Here is a 14733-nt window from a genome sequence, read left to right on the forward strand (position 1 = left end):
GCAAATAATCATCACCATAAGAAGAGTAATTAACTCCACAACTTTGAGTTCCATCTGTGTAAGCAACTTGTTGCATAGTTGTAGGAGTTGAGGTTGTTGCCTTTGTGCAAAAATCACTAAGAAGCTGAGTCAACTGGTCAAATCTTGCATTCATGTAGCTAACTGAGTCTAGTTCATAGATCCCAGCTTTCTTTGGCTCAAGTGCTCTAGGATTTCCCCATAAATGGGTATTATGAGCAATCTTCTCTAATAGATCATAGCATTCTTCACTTGTCATTCTCATGAAATCTCCTCCTGCTTGTGAATCAATTGTGTTTCTTATGGCTGGAGTAACTCTGGTATAGAAATTCTGAACAATCATCCATTTCGGTATTTCATGATGAGGACATTGCCTTTCAAGCTCCTTAAATCTCATCCAAGATTCATACAAAGTTTCATCATCCCTTGGTTTAAAAGCTACCATCAAATTTCTCAAATGAGTAGTTTTCCCAGGTGGGAAAAATTGAGATAGAAAAGCTTGAGATAGCTGCTCCCAAGTAGCTATAATAGCTTGTGGAAGTGAGTCATACCACTCCAATGCTGAATCCCGAAGAGAGAATGGAAATAAGGTGAGCCGAATAACTTCATCAGAAACTCCAGGTTGTCTTTGTGTACCACATATCATTAAAAATTTCTTCAAATGAGAATGAGGATTTTCAAGTGGGCTACCTCCAAATTGTGAATTCTGAACCATTTGAATGAGACCAGTTTTTAATTCAAATTGATTAGCTCCAATAATAGGTCTGTTATCTCTCACATCAGTACATCTAGGAAAGCATAGTCTAACATGGATCTTCTTTGAGGATCATTTTGATTAACAACAGCATTTTGCCCGTTTTGCTCGTTTCCTCCATTATCTCCACCAATAGCTCTATTTTGATTCTCCATATTTTCTATTGTCTCTTCTTGCTCAAATATTTGTTGTTCTTCTTTTTCTGCTTCTTTTCTTCTTTTGTATTCCCTTTTGTTGGCTCGACAGAATTTTTCAATTTCAGGATTGAACAACAATTCGGTGTCGCTTGTGCTTTTCGATCGTCTCATAAACAAGAAAAGTACCTGAAAAACACAAGGAACAGTAGTGAAAATAAAAGAAAATAAAAATTCTAATCAGCTTAAAACAATTAAAATCCAACTTAAAAACAAACAATTCCCCGGCAACGGCGCCAAAAACTTGATAGCTGTGTTGTGTATCCGCAAGTGTACGGGTCACAGTAGTATAGTTTTAAAAAAAATGATATCGATCCCACAGGGAATTGTGCTTAAATTGGAAATAAAAGTATAAGCTAATTAGAGTGACAAAATTTAAAGATGTAAAATGAAATTTGGAATTAAAATTGGTATTTAAGGAATTAATGCTAAATCAAACAATTAACTAAAATTAATTAAACTAGATTACCAAAAAAATTAATTCGAAATTTCTGTTTATGAAATTAAGAAAAATTAAATCTAAATTCAATAAAAATAAAATGATTCTAGAGAATTAGATTTAAATTGGAATTAAATTTAAATTGGATTTAAATTGAAATTGCTATTTATGAGATTTGGAGGATTTAAATCTAAATTCAATGAAATAAAATGATTCTAGAGATTGGATTTTCCATATTGATTGCATGTGGTTTATCCCTAATTTAGACAAACACATGAGAATTGCAATTTTGAGGGAAATCAATTCTTAAATTTTTGAAACCTTTTTCAAGCATCTCAAAATTGGTTTTCATTAAATCAAACCCTGTTTTCACGGTATTTCAAATCTAACAAAAACCCAATTAATGCTCTAATTGATTTTTGGAAAGTTCCCCTTAATATTCTTAGCTTATTTCTAACACCAAGAAAATAAAGTTTATTGCAAGATTATCCATCCCCAATATTCACTTTTCAGTCCATCTATTAAGGATTAAAACTTAACTTAATGAGGGCCCATTCATCAAGCAAGGAAATAAGCACACAAGCAATAAATCAAAATATAACAATCTTCATTTAAATGGCCAAATCAGTTCAAAACCACAAAACAAATCAATATTTACAAACCCATCTCTAGAATCTCAATCAACTACTCACAAATCATTGTTTAAAGACAAACCCAAATGAAGAAATGAAGAAATAATGGAAATGTAAGCTAAAAGGGGTAGAAAAACCCAGCAAATTGCAGAAGGATCTGCTGCAGAAAAGTGCAGAAACGTGATCCTTGCTGCTGCTGGAAGAAAATGCAGAAGATGCTCCTCCTTCTCTCTTTCTCACTTTTCCGAAAATGACTCCCTTGCTCTCTATGAAAAGATAATGATAAAATGAGGCTTTATATAGGCTAAGGGTCTGCCCTAGAATGGGTAAAAGGGAGAAGAATCCAGAGAAAGTGAGGTAAAAAGCTGGAGTAACGGAAATGCCACGTCAATTATTTTCCAGTAAAAACGACATAAGCCGAGTTAGTTGTGTCGTGGGTTGTGTTGCGGGTTGTGTCGCTTTCGGCGTGAATATCTGACGATCGACACAACCTGCGACATAAGCTAATTCGGTTGTGCTGCAGGTTGTGTCGCTCTCGGCCATTTTTTTACTCAACTTCAAAATTTTTGCAATTCGACTTTAATCTCCTCCAAATGGCTACTCTGATCAAAATACATCAAATTTCTCCAGATTTAACCTACAAAACAAATAAATTCCAAAAATTAAACTAAGAAATGTGAAAATTGTAAAATTGACTAAATATATACTAATATCTAAAATAGTAGCTATGAATAAGGGTAAATTATGTGCAAAAATTATACCTAAATGATGATATAAAATGCATGAATCAAATTCCCCCATACTCAAGCTCTTGCTTGTCCTCAAGCAAAATTTCATTGAAACTCATTTGGAAGGGAATAGAATCAGTCTTTGAAAACACAAAATTCACTAATCCAAACTACCAACTTACCTCTAGCTACCAACATTCCAAATTCCCACCAGCAAAAGCACAAAGAATGAAGCAAGCACTCTCAACAATTACAGAATAGCTAAGAATTAACCAATCAACCCAAGCAACAAATACCAACCAACTACAAGAGTCAATTGTGCCAAAACAAACCTAAATGAAATAGATAGCCAATGTGTCTCAAATAGATGGTGAGTAATGTATGGAAGATTATATTGCCAAACCCATATGCAAGCATAAAAGATCTAACTCTACTAATGTAACAAGCATTTTTCAAAGAATCATTAGGTCTTTTTAAGGGTTGTAATGGGGTCCAATAGGGTAAAATTGTGGTTAACAAAGAAAGGGAATAAGGTAAACAAAATATGAGAATAATATTAATCATGAAACTCAAAGTGCACCCTTTTTTTTTTTATATATATATATATCAAGAGGAAAGAAATTCACAATGAATCTCAAGTGCTATCACAATGATTATGCAAAGGGACTACTTTTTATGCTTATTTTATTTTTATTTTGTATGTGTCCCTATTTCATGTCACACCCAAAATTATCTTTGGGATATTTTGGTGACCTTTTCAACTTTTCACGATTATTCTAGCACTTTTCAAGATGTTTCAATCCTCCGAGATTTTTTTTATTTTATTTTTATTTTTATTTTTATATTATCATTTTTTATGCACTTAATTGCTAAAATACTATTCTCATAGATAGGTGGTAGTGTTTAGGTTTAATGGCTAGGTAAATGATTTGGGTTCCAAAGAAATTAGGGATTTAAGGTTCAAGGGGGTTTGCAAGGGTTAAAATGAAATTAAGGTAGGTTAAGGCTAAATGTGAGGTTTAAAATATGAAGAAATGCCTAAATCATATTCTTATCAAATGCAAGTTAAAAATTTCGCTTTGAAAGATCTAAAATGCTTGTTCTAGGAATGGTGAGACGACAATGACCATTTTCTTTCTTAAAGGCTTATCCAGACACTCAAAACTCAAAATAACTAATCAGAATCTGTATACCTAGATGAATGTATTAATTTTCAGCTATTAAGTAAGAGAAAGAATAATGCTTAAGACTTTGTACCCAGCTGGAACTTTCATTCCACTAACCATCTAAAGGCAAGTTGGATTGCTTGAATAAGTGGCTTATGGAATTCAAAGACTGGTTTAAAAATCCAAAAATTTTAAATGAAATGCATGAGTGTAAATGTCAAGTCAACCTATATGCAACTAAATATGCGTAACTAAGTATAAGAGGCTATATGCAAGTGTATGTATGTGAATATGTACAAGTATGAGGTAATGAGTGTGTCGCTAAATGAAAAAGGAAAAAAGTAATTTTTGCAAAAAATTTACCCTCTCCCCCATACTTAGAATGAACATTGTCCTCAATGTTAAAAATGTGCAGAAAATGGGTAGCTGATATGTGCATAAAGAATTATTACCATGTTGCATAAGCGAGAGCACAACTTGTGTTGACAGTGACACAAGCTGAGATGAGAATTGTTACCTCATTGAAGTGCAGCCAATTTAATTAGATAAAATTTGGACAGCTGCTGCACTCATTGCAAAAGAAACAGTGCAATGGAATCCATTAATTAAATCGATTAATCTCAAAAATTTGGAATAGGGAAGTTAAGCGCAGAAAATATAATGATCAAGTATAAATTCCGAAGGAGCATATCAAAGCAAGTGAGCAATGTGTCATAAAAGAAAAATGTATGTTATGAGGAACTAAAAAAAACTAAATTAGTAAATGGTTAAAAAAAAATAAAAACAACACAAGCACAATATTAATTAAACAAGTTCAAAATACTAATTAACGAAATTAAAAGACATGAAATGTAAATGGAGAATAAAAGCTGGTCAGTCGGGTATGAGAAGTCCTTTGCCCTTGCCATCTTGTGGAGGTGGTGGTGCTTGTGGTGGCTGCTGTGGAGAGAGAATGTTCAAAATCAGTGCTTGGTTTGTTTCGATCTTCTCCAGCTTAGCTCGCATGACTTTCAATTGTCTTGCATTTCAAAGACTTGATCCAAATATATGTCACTAAATCTCGTAGTGTCCAAAATTGACCTCCGTAATTTGCGAAAGAATAGATCTCATCACTGAGATTCTCCATGAATGTCAAAAGAGTTGCTATGGATGGTCCAGAAGCTGTTGATGAAGCAGGTTGAGCGGCTGGTGGAGCTCAGCGTGAAGGTTGTGTAGAAGGCTGCACAAATGGTCGCTCAGATGCTGAGGAGGAACTAATGGCAGTGGGAGAACCAGGTGGTTTGTCTGTTAGTGCAGGAATCTCATACTGCTTGGTAGCTTCATTTTTGATACAAAATTTTTGGTTGGCTAGATGAGGTCCATCCAAAAATAACAAACGATTGGAAGAGCAGACACTTGTGCATTTGAGGATTAAACCCAAAATAATGTGCAATAGGTGTGACCAAGCCTCCAAAGACAATACTACCGGTACCCTAGTGGTGCAGCGAATCACATGGCGGCGAAATAATAACTGGGAAGCCTTTACGCGGTTTTGCACACCACAAAAAGAATAGATCATCTGTGACATTGTGCCAACATGGATCCTCTGCCTAAAATTGTATTTGCAATTAGGCGTCAAGCAATCTCAAGGCATGATTCTCAATTTTGGAGGCCTTATCGTGTCTGGTTTGAAGTTGCTCTTTGAAGGTGCAATGCGCTTCCAAAATTCACACGCATTATAGTCCCATTGGTTAGTAGGTATTTTGAACAGACCATCAGGTGGAAAGCCAAATATATGGTGAAAATTATCCATAGACAGCACCCTATCTTGACCAAGGCATCTAAAATGGATCGTCAAGTCATTGTCCAAAGCAATTTTATGCTCATTAGTGGACAGGGAGGCCAGAAATTCCTGCACTAAAATGGGGTAGACCAGTTCCTGTTTATGTGCAAATCGCACCCAACCTAAAGCATATAACAGAGACTGCATTTCATCATAAATCTTCAAGGTTTTAAGTGTAGACACATCTAAATACCGAGTTTGAACCATTTGTCGGGCTGCAACTCTTGCCTTATTTTTCTTCATTTCGGCAGTAGGTAATATCCAATGTATAGCAGTAGGCGAAGAGGAAGGGAATGCAAGGTTACCTCTAGATGTACCGGGGCGCTTGACCGCTGATTTCGGAATGCCACGTCGGTCAGCAGGTGCGTCCGGCATTGGAGGCGGGATTGGGGGTTGTTTTGCGGCCGGTTCTGGTTGTTTCCGCTTGACGCCGCCCGTCGATTTGTGAGGTTTGATACTTTTCGCCTTTTTCTTCTTGAAGGTGGCGATCGGAGCGTCACCAGAATGGGCCGGCGATGGGTCGGCTTGCATGGGTGGCGTGGTTTGGGGTTGTGGCGGTTGTGAGGAGTGGGGAGGTGAGTTTTCGAAGGATAATGGGGATTCGGACATGGCGAAATGGAATGTCGTGATCGTAGAAAGAGAAATATGGGAAGAATGGCGGCCGGTGAAGGCGACGGGAAAAATGGAGGTTACGGCAGGGAGGGTTGTGTCGGGGGCGATGTCGAGAGGAAGATGAAGGTAATGGGCTATTGGGTTAGGGTCTTTAGGTTTGGGTTGTGGGCTTGGGTATAGGCTTTGGGTTTTGTTTGGATATTTAGGTTTAATTTCGGGCTTGGGCTGGTGGGGTACGGTTTTTAGGGCTTTGGGTTTGCTGCTGGCCCATTCCGGTGAAGGGAGTTTTTATTCCAAAAGGGTGTCCAGCGAACACAAGCGGTGACACAAGCAAAACCCGGTTATGTAATCTGCTGCCCAATTTGACCAAATTTCATAGCACCTAAAAAAAATTGAAACAGATTAGATTTCAAATGATTAAACCTTCATAACATGAATTCTAATTGTTCAACCTGTTATGTTCATCAAATACTTACACAAAATAATTTTTCAAAGCACCAATTCACACACCCATATTCAAATAATTTTCTTGTTAAACCAAGATGTTAAAATTTGGAAAAATTTTCTCTTAAAATTAACCAAAAGGGCAATGAATCCAGCAATATGAACCAGCAAATATTCAACAAAATAGAGATGAAAATTATAAGTGAACAAATTAAAAACCTAAAATTTAAAGCTAAAATTTAAAGCTAAATAAAATTTTTATTGCTCATTTGCTTGCAATGCATTGCATCCCATCTGCATAAGGAAATTAGAACAATGTTAAACTCTGAATAAGGAGTATATAAAAAACTTAAAACAAATGAAAGAAAAATTGGGAGTTATGCACAAAAATGCTAAGTTTAGGTCTTTAGCTTGACCATACTTACTCAAAATTTCATGGAGAATGAGAAAGATAGCAAGTTGCTATCTTCTCAATTGGCTCACCAACTGAATAGTGCCTCAACCTTTGCCCATTTACCTTGAAATTACCCGATTTTTCATCAAAAATTTCAACAGCACCATGGGAGAATCAAATAGTTAGTTTATGTAAAATAAAGGGATTAAATAAAAATTTTCCCTAAAAAGTTAACTTACAAATTAAAATTTAATTTCATACAATTTAATTAATATTACTTTTAGTATCGAAAATTTTCGAAGCAAATAAATAAATCACATTTATAAATAATTATATAATATTTTTAATTATTTTTAAATTTTAATTATCATAATAAATTATTATTTTATATCACTAATTATCGTATCTTGATTTAACTTCAAAATTGTAATACTTTTTTTTTTTCGCAAGTTTTAGAGATTTCCTTTTTCATCTTTCTCACACATATGATCACAGGGTGCAACTACTTGGCAATTACTTTCTTCACCTCACCAATGACTTACAGTAAATAAATATAAAAAATTTGAATAAATTTTTACCTTTTATAATAATAAAATTTTAATTAATTTATAGTGTAATTAATTAAAATACCTATTTAATTCTTTTTATACATATATTAATAGCAGTTCCAATAACTATTTCATTTAAAATTGTAATAAAAGTACTTTATTCAAAAAATAATTTAAATTTTATGAAATTTTTATGTTTTATCTTACAATTTTTGTAAATCAATATTTATTTTTGTAAATTACAAAAAATATATTAGATTAATAAGAAAATAATATTACTTTAAAAATATATAAACATAATATTTTTTTGTTATTAATATAATAAAAAAATTAAATTACTGATAATGAATTGAATTATTTATTTTTAATAATAATAAAAAATATATATTATTATTAATTAAAAATAACATTTTATTATATTATTTTTAAAAAATACTATATTAAAGTGTAACTTTTTTATTAATGTAATATATTTTTATAAAATAATTCTTTTGAAAAAAGTCATAACTTTGCATAAATTTATAATATAAAATAAATATATTTTATAAAAATTAAAATTTTAAAATGTTGTCATTTTCTATTAATATAATAAATATTAAAAATACATAATATTTTTCAAAAGATAAATTTCATAATTTTTAATACTGTAACTTTTATTAGTTTTAATCATCTTTATTTGTATCTAAATTTTTGATGCTATCATATTTGTAATTTATTTTTTAAATTTTGCTTCTATATAGAAATATAGTTGAGAAATAATTTATGTATAAAAATATAGATATTTAATTAAAATTTAAAATAATTCTATTAAAAATTAATGATAATAAAATATAGATAATCAAAATGTTAGTTATAATTACATTCAATATATAATTATAATTAAATAAAATGTTTAAAATTTAAGAAATATTAAATAAGAAATTTATAAAAAAATAATAATTAAAGAAATATTAATTAAATATATTTAAATAAATAAATTTTGAGAAATGATAACTACTGACTTTAAAAGAAATAATAAAAAAGTGCAAATAAAAAAATATTTAAAAGTATTTAGGTAAAATGAAAATATTTGATCAAGAGAAGAGCGTGTGATATGTATTAAATGTCTCTTATGACATATTATATATACACAAATAAATAAAAATCATTTAAATAAAATTTTAATTTATAATTATATATTATTTAATTAAATAATGATAATAAAAGTATTCAAAATCAAATTTTATAATAATCAAATGTTTCCTATTTATCAGGCTATTTCAATTAAATAGCTATAAGTTTGCCATAATAATAATAATAATAATAATTAATATTGCAAAACTAAATAAAAGAATATTAAATTATTAACATAAAAAATAATATAATTATAAATAAGTCAAATCTATATATTTTATTTTTATAATTTTTATGTAGACTACACATTTTTGTCTTTCAAAATTTTTAACATAGATTTCATAATAAAAATATTAATTAAAGATATAAAATAATTTAAAGTTGATCAAATTATGTGATAGTTGATCATAAGATCATAAACTAATGGTCAATTTTCTTTAAACTAATAGCCATCAGTGATCTTTCATTATTATTATTATTATTATTATTATTATTATTATTGAGGGTAGCATATAGCAAATAATATTTTTAAATAAATGAATTTATAAAAAAAAGTATAAATAATTTTTAAATGTTACATTTAATCATAAAAGGTCTTAATTTTTAAAAATTAAAATTTAAAAATAATAATAATTTAAATCATAAATATTAAGGTAGTATTGTAAATAATAGTGATAATTAAAAGGAAGTAAAAAAATTAAATAATAATTAGTATTTATAAAATGATATAAATAATTTTTAAACATTATATTTAATTACAAAATATCTTAATTTTTAAAAATTAAATTTAAAAAAATAATAATTTAAATTATAAATATTAAGATAGTATTATAAATAATCATAATAATAATTAAAAATGAATAAAAAAATTAATATAAAAAAGAGTATGTACTAAAAGTGATGCGTGGTAAGTTTTTTAATAAAAGTATTACGTGACATCTCCTTGAAAATACCACTATACTTTATATATATGTATAGATTTTGTTTCACCGAGTCAAGTCTTCTCTCTCTTTCCTTCTCTTTTACTAGCCTTTCTCATACGGCAAAATAAATGACCAATTTGAAAATTCGATTATCATCAATGTTACACATATTTCATGTAAACTAATAATAATGCAATTATAATGAATCAAATTTAATTTAATATAACACATTTTTTCAAATTTCACAATTACTGAGTATGCAGAATCACAAACTCTTAAAATAAAGTGTTATCTTCGTGTTTGAGGCTTGAGATTATGATTGAAAGGTTAAAAATGTATTTTTATAAAATATTCTTTTTAATATTGTTGAAAAAATGGTTTAATTATTTTAGAATTTTATAATTATAATATATTAAATTTAATTAATTTCAAATCAAATTTTAATATTCATTATATGTATTAAATTCATGTTCTCAACAATAATCTAAATACCATGTTAAATAAATTTTTATGCATTTGATACGTGTTGAAAATATTTTCACACGCCAAAATTTTTTAAAATTATTTAATTTTGACAAACGCCTTCTTTATTTTTTTTTTTTACAATATTTATTATTTCTCTTGAATTAATTAACGAAGCATTATCCTAACACTTTGAGCATTTTATGGGCCCGGGTTGTATAATAATTTGAGTTGAGCTTCGTAGCTTGATCAAGTAAATGTTCCAACACTCATCATGTCTTCAACTACTTGCTTTAATATAGTCAAGTCTTGTGTGGCCTGCCCATAAGCAATTTTTCTTGCGTTCTTAATGAGGCAGAATAAATGACTTTATTGTTCATGGAAAATGATGCTGTTTTGAGTGGGAATATAAGATAATAGGATTGAATTGTTGGGCTAATAACTCGATCTTAAGCACGCACTTGTTAGTTTGAAACCGGTTGGTTTGATTAAATTAAACAAAAATAAACAATTAATTGAACCTTTTGTCGAGTAAGAAAATGTATATATATATATTTTATATTATTTATTATTTATTTATTAATTTATAATAAAATTATTTATTAATTTATATTTCTATTTATTATTAATTTAATTTATTTCTATTTTAATTTAATTTATTTCTATGTATTATTAATTTAATTATTATTTTATATTAAAATTATGCAAAAATATAAAATTTGAAATACATTGAGGTTATGAAAAGAATCAAATCAAATTAAATCGATTATTTCAGTTTAATTTTTCAATTTTAACCTTCTCTTTTCACTTATCTATATTTTCCTTCCACACATATTTTTTCTCACGAACAGAAGTACTAAAAAGTAATTTTATCTTGACCATATATTTTTAATTTTACTTGTAAAGACAAGTGAGACACACATATTTATAAAGGGAAAGTATGTATTTGTAAAAATTAAATGCTCTCAAAGATTTAGGATTTGATTAACACAAGGGTAGGTTGAAATATTTACAACACTGATAATCAGTACAAAGCATTGGACCTCGTGATTCGCGCTCAATTATTTCATATCTTATAAATCAATGCTCAGTTATTTCAAATCTCTGTAAGGGTCCATAAGTTGATAAATAGTCGTTGACTTGCAAGTCTTGATTTGAAATGGAACCACCATTTTATAATTATGCATATATACTCAACATTTTAAAATTACAAAATTATCTCTATATTTTATAAATTATTTTTGAATAGTTAAAGATATATTATAATTTTTTCATTTTAAAAAATAAATTTTCTTTCAAAATTATATATATATATATACACCTTAATCATTGTATTCTTTTATCTTCCTCTAATTATTTTCTTCCTCCCATCTAAATATAGTATTAATTTCTTTCTATATTAAAATGAAAAAAATTAATATTTAATCTCTTTATTTTAATATAATTAATTATTTAATCATTTTATTTTAAAAAATATATTACTCGTTCTACTTTGTTCTATCTACTCTTTAATCATCTTTCCGTTTAGTTGAAATCAAGTTTTCTGTTTGTAAATGCTCTGTTTCCCTTTAGTAGCTCATAAGCATTTTGCAGACAATTAGTTTGGAATTTTTTTTTTTTTGGAATTTTCCATTTGGGGATTATGAATAATAAGTGGCTGAATTGCGTAGATTTTTTTATAAGCTAATTTTTATTAAATTTAGCTAAATTACATAGAAGGCGTATGCCAAGAATTCCTTTTATTATTGTGCTGAATTTCTCAAATTTGGTGTGGAATGGAGCTTGATTTTATTAATGGGTGAGGGGAATTCGAGAATACTCACCACAAGAAGTAAATGGGCAGAACAGGGAAAAATTATTAAATACAATTATTGTATATTGAAACGATTTTATTTTTGATTATCGATCATGGTAGATTCTATATTGTTTAAAGTGCATGTGTTATATATACAATGCTTATTTCGAATATATTTGTTTTTGTTCTAACTTATTAAAATTTCCCTTCAAGAAGGAATCAAAATTTAAGTTTGAATATTGCTAAATGAGTGTGCATGTATATATATAAAAGTTTTGTAGAATTTGATTTTGAAAGAAAACTGAAAGTGACTCCTTCCTCTCATTCAAGAAATGAGCAGTATACAATTGTATACAAAGTTACCAATGTCTGTTACAACTCATCTAACTAACTGACAAAAACAAGTAATAAATTTTATGCAAATTTTAACCAATCCAATTCCAGGCAAGCTATAACCAACAATTCGAGAATTAGTTCCAACAATATTGAAGAGTTAATATTATTCTTATTGCTAATTAGTAATGAGTCTAGTAAGTCACACACATACGAGTAATATGATCAAAGTATAATTAATTTGATTAATTAATTAAATAGTTTAATTAATTAAATTAACAAATTTAGTTTGCAATTAGATTGTAGATTGAAACTAAATTTATCAATAGAAATATTCAAGTTAATATTTAAAGTGTTTAAATATAAATTTAATTAATTAAGCATAAGAAAGGAAGTTAATTTTAATTAATTTGGGAAATTAATTTTTGGTTAAATTGACTAATGTTGACTTAGTCAAAGGAGAGAAAATTCAATTAATTAGTAATTTTCTTATATTAATTAATTATAATTTTAATTTCCTTAATTATCTTGGTTTGACAAGTGGCCAAATTAAATTTAGAAACTCATTTAATGGTTAAATGAAAATTTGACACTTGTTGGCTTAAAATGATTGAGGATAATTATGGGAAATTAAGATAAATATTAAAAGGAGAGAAAAGAAAATATTCTTCTTCTTCTTTCTATTATTGCCATCCACTCTTTCTCTTTCATAACCAAAACTTTTCTTCCTCTCTTACTTAACTCAAGAGAAATCAAGTGTTGTTACTCTTGAATTAAACTTTGAGAAAGAGATTCTCATCACTTCTATCAAGAAAAACCAAGAAAACCCTAAATTCCTCATTCTTTCTATATTGGCCTAATCAAAGGAAGAAGTTCCAAGGGTTTTGCTTGCTCCAAAGGTTGCTATGATCACTTGCTTGTGTGGACAAGCTAAAGGGCTAACACTTGGTGGTCTATACTCCCGATTGGTGGTTAAATTTGATTCGCACCTAAGGGTAATTTTTCCTAAATTTACTTAATTAAATTTTGAACTTTTATTTCCTAATGGCAATTAGGTATTTTAGCAATTGAAACATAATTTGGTATGACCAAATTATGTGTTTTGCAATAGTTTAATTGGTTTACAAAATGCATAAAACCCTTAAGTCATTTTTCTTTAAGAAATGATCTTGAATTTAATTTTAGACCAAGAAAAGACGAAGAATTGAGGGAGATGTGAGTCTTGAAGTTTGTATGCATTTCAAATCATGACCTATAGACACCCAAATTTTGGGCAGCCATAACTTACTCTATTTAATAGCTTTTTCATGATTCTTGAAGCTAAAATTATTAGACTTTCATGAAGATTACACATATAACTTTTATATAACTTTTACAAAAGCAAAGTACATAAAAATTAATTAAAAATAAAGTGACAAAAATAAGAATATGTGCAGAGTTATTATCATTCTCAAATTTTTTACATATGCATGAATGTTATGAAAATATAAGACTATCTAGAGGCACATAAATATGAAAGAATAAATATATGACATATTTCTTGAATATTTATAATTTAGAACACGTACTTTAAAGAAATCTTAAAAGTTTCTTGAGGAAGAGAGGAAAAAAGATATAAGAAGAAAGAAAGATGGAGATGGGGAAAACTTACTGAATTAGGGAGATAGAGTGAGAGTTTTTTTTTTTTTTTTTTGTTTCCTTCTGTTGTGTTATTCTCTTCTCCCTTCCATCTCTCTAACTCTGTTTCTTCTTTTCTATGGGATATTTATAGGGTTTAGGTCAAAAAATTATATAAGAAGTTTATGTAATTATATAAGAAGATACAATGAGTCTTAAAGAAAAAACTTTCTATTTAATTTTTATTTTCCTTTAAAAATAAAAAGAATTGTGGGCTTTTATTTATTTTATCAAAATACCATACTATGCCTTATTAGCCTTAGAAAGCCCAATTAGATCCAATTAGGTTTTTTAATAAAACAAATTCCTAAAATTAAATTAAAAAAATGAACTTTATTTAAATTTAATTAAACATTTTTTACTCTTGAAAATTATTTTCTCCAAGAAATATACTATGCATATGATTATTCATTTTTAATGTCTTTAAATATATCTCACAGTTATACAAATTTTTCATCATTGAGTTCTTCACAACCTCAATACACATACTCATAGGGTACAAAAATAGGGGTCCACAAATAAGATGCAATGATGGACTTATCCGAAGATGCATTCCAGGGCAAGATGTTGAAACTATACTTCAGTATTGCCATTCCTCGCCTTACAGAGGACACTGCAACACTTCAAAAATAATGCAATCAAGTTTCTAAACAAGTAATGTAATGCTAATTATATTGAA

General features: G+C 28.6%; 1 non-coding gene across 1 annotated transcript; it reads left to right on the forward strand.

The window, feature by feature from the left end:
* The first annotated feature begins 371 nt into the window (after positions 1-371).
* On the forward strand, positions 372-478 carry LOC131172295 (small nucleolar RNA R71). Its single transcript, XR_009142777.1, has one exon. It is a non-coding gene; the product is annotated as a small nucleolar RNA R71 (small nucleolar RNA).
* The last annotated feature ends 14255 nt before the right edge of the window (positions 479-14733 follow it).

This window comes from Hevea brasiliensis, chromosome 13 (genome assembly GCF_030052815.1).
Source record: "Hevea brasiliensis isolate MT/VB/25A 57/8 chromosome 13, ASM3005281v1, whole genome shotgun sequence".
Taxonomy (NCBI): domain Eukaryota; kingdom Viridiplantae; phylum Streptophyta; class Magnoliopsida; order Malpighiales; family Euphorbiaceae; genus Hevea; species Hevea brasiliensis.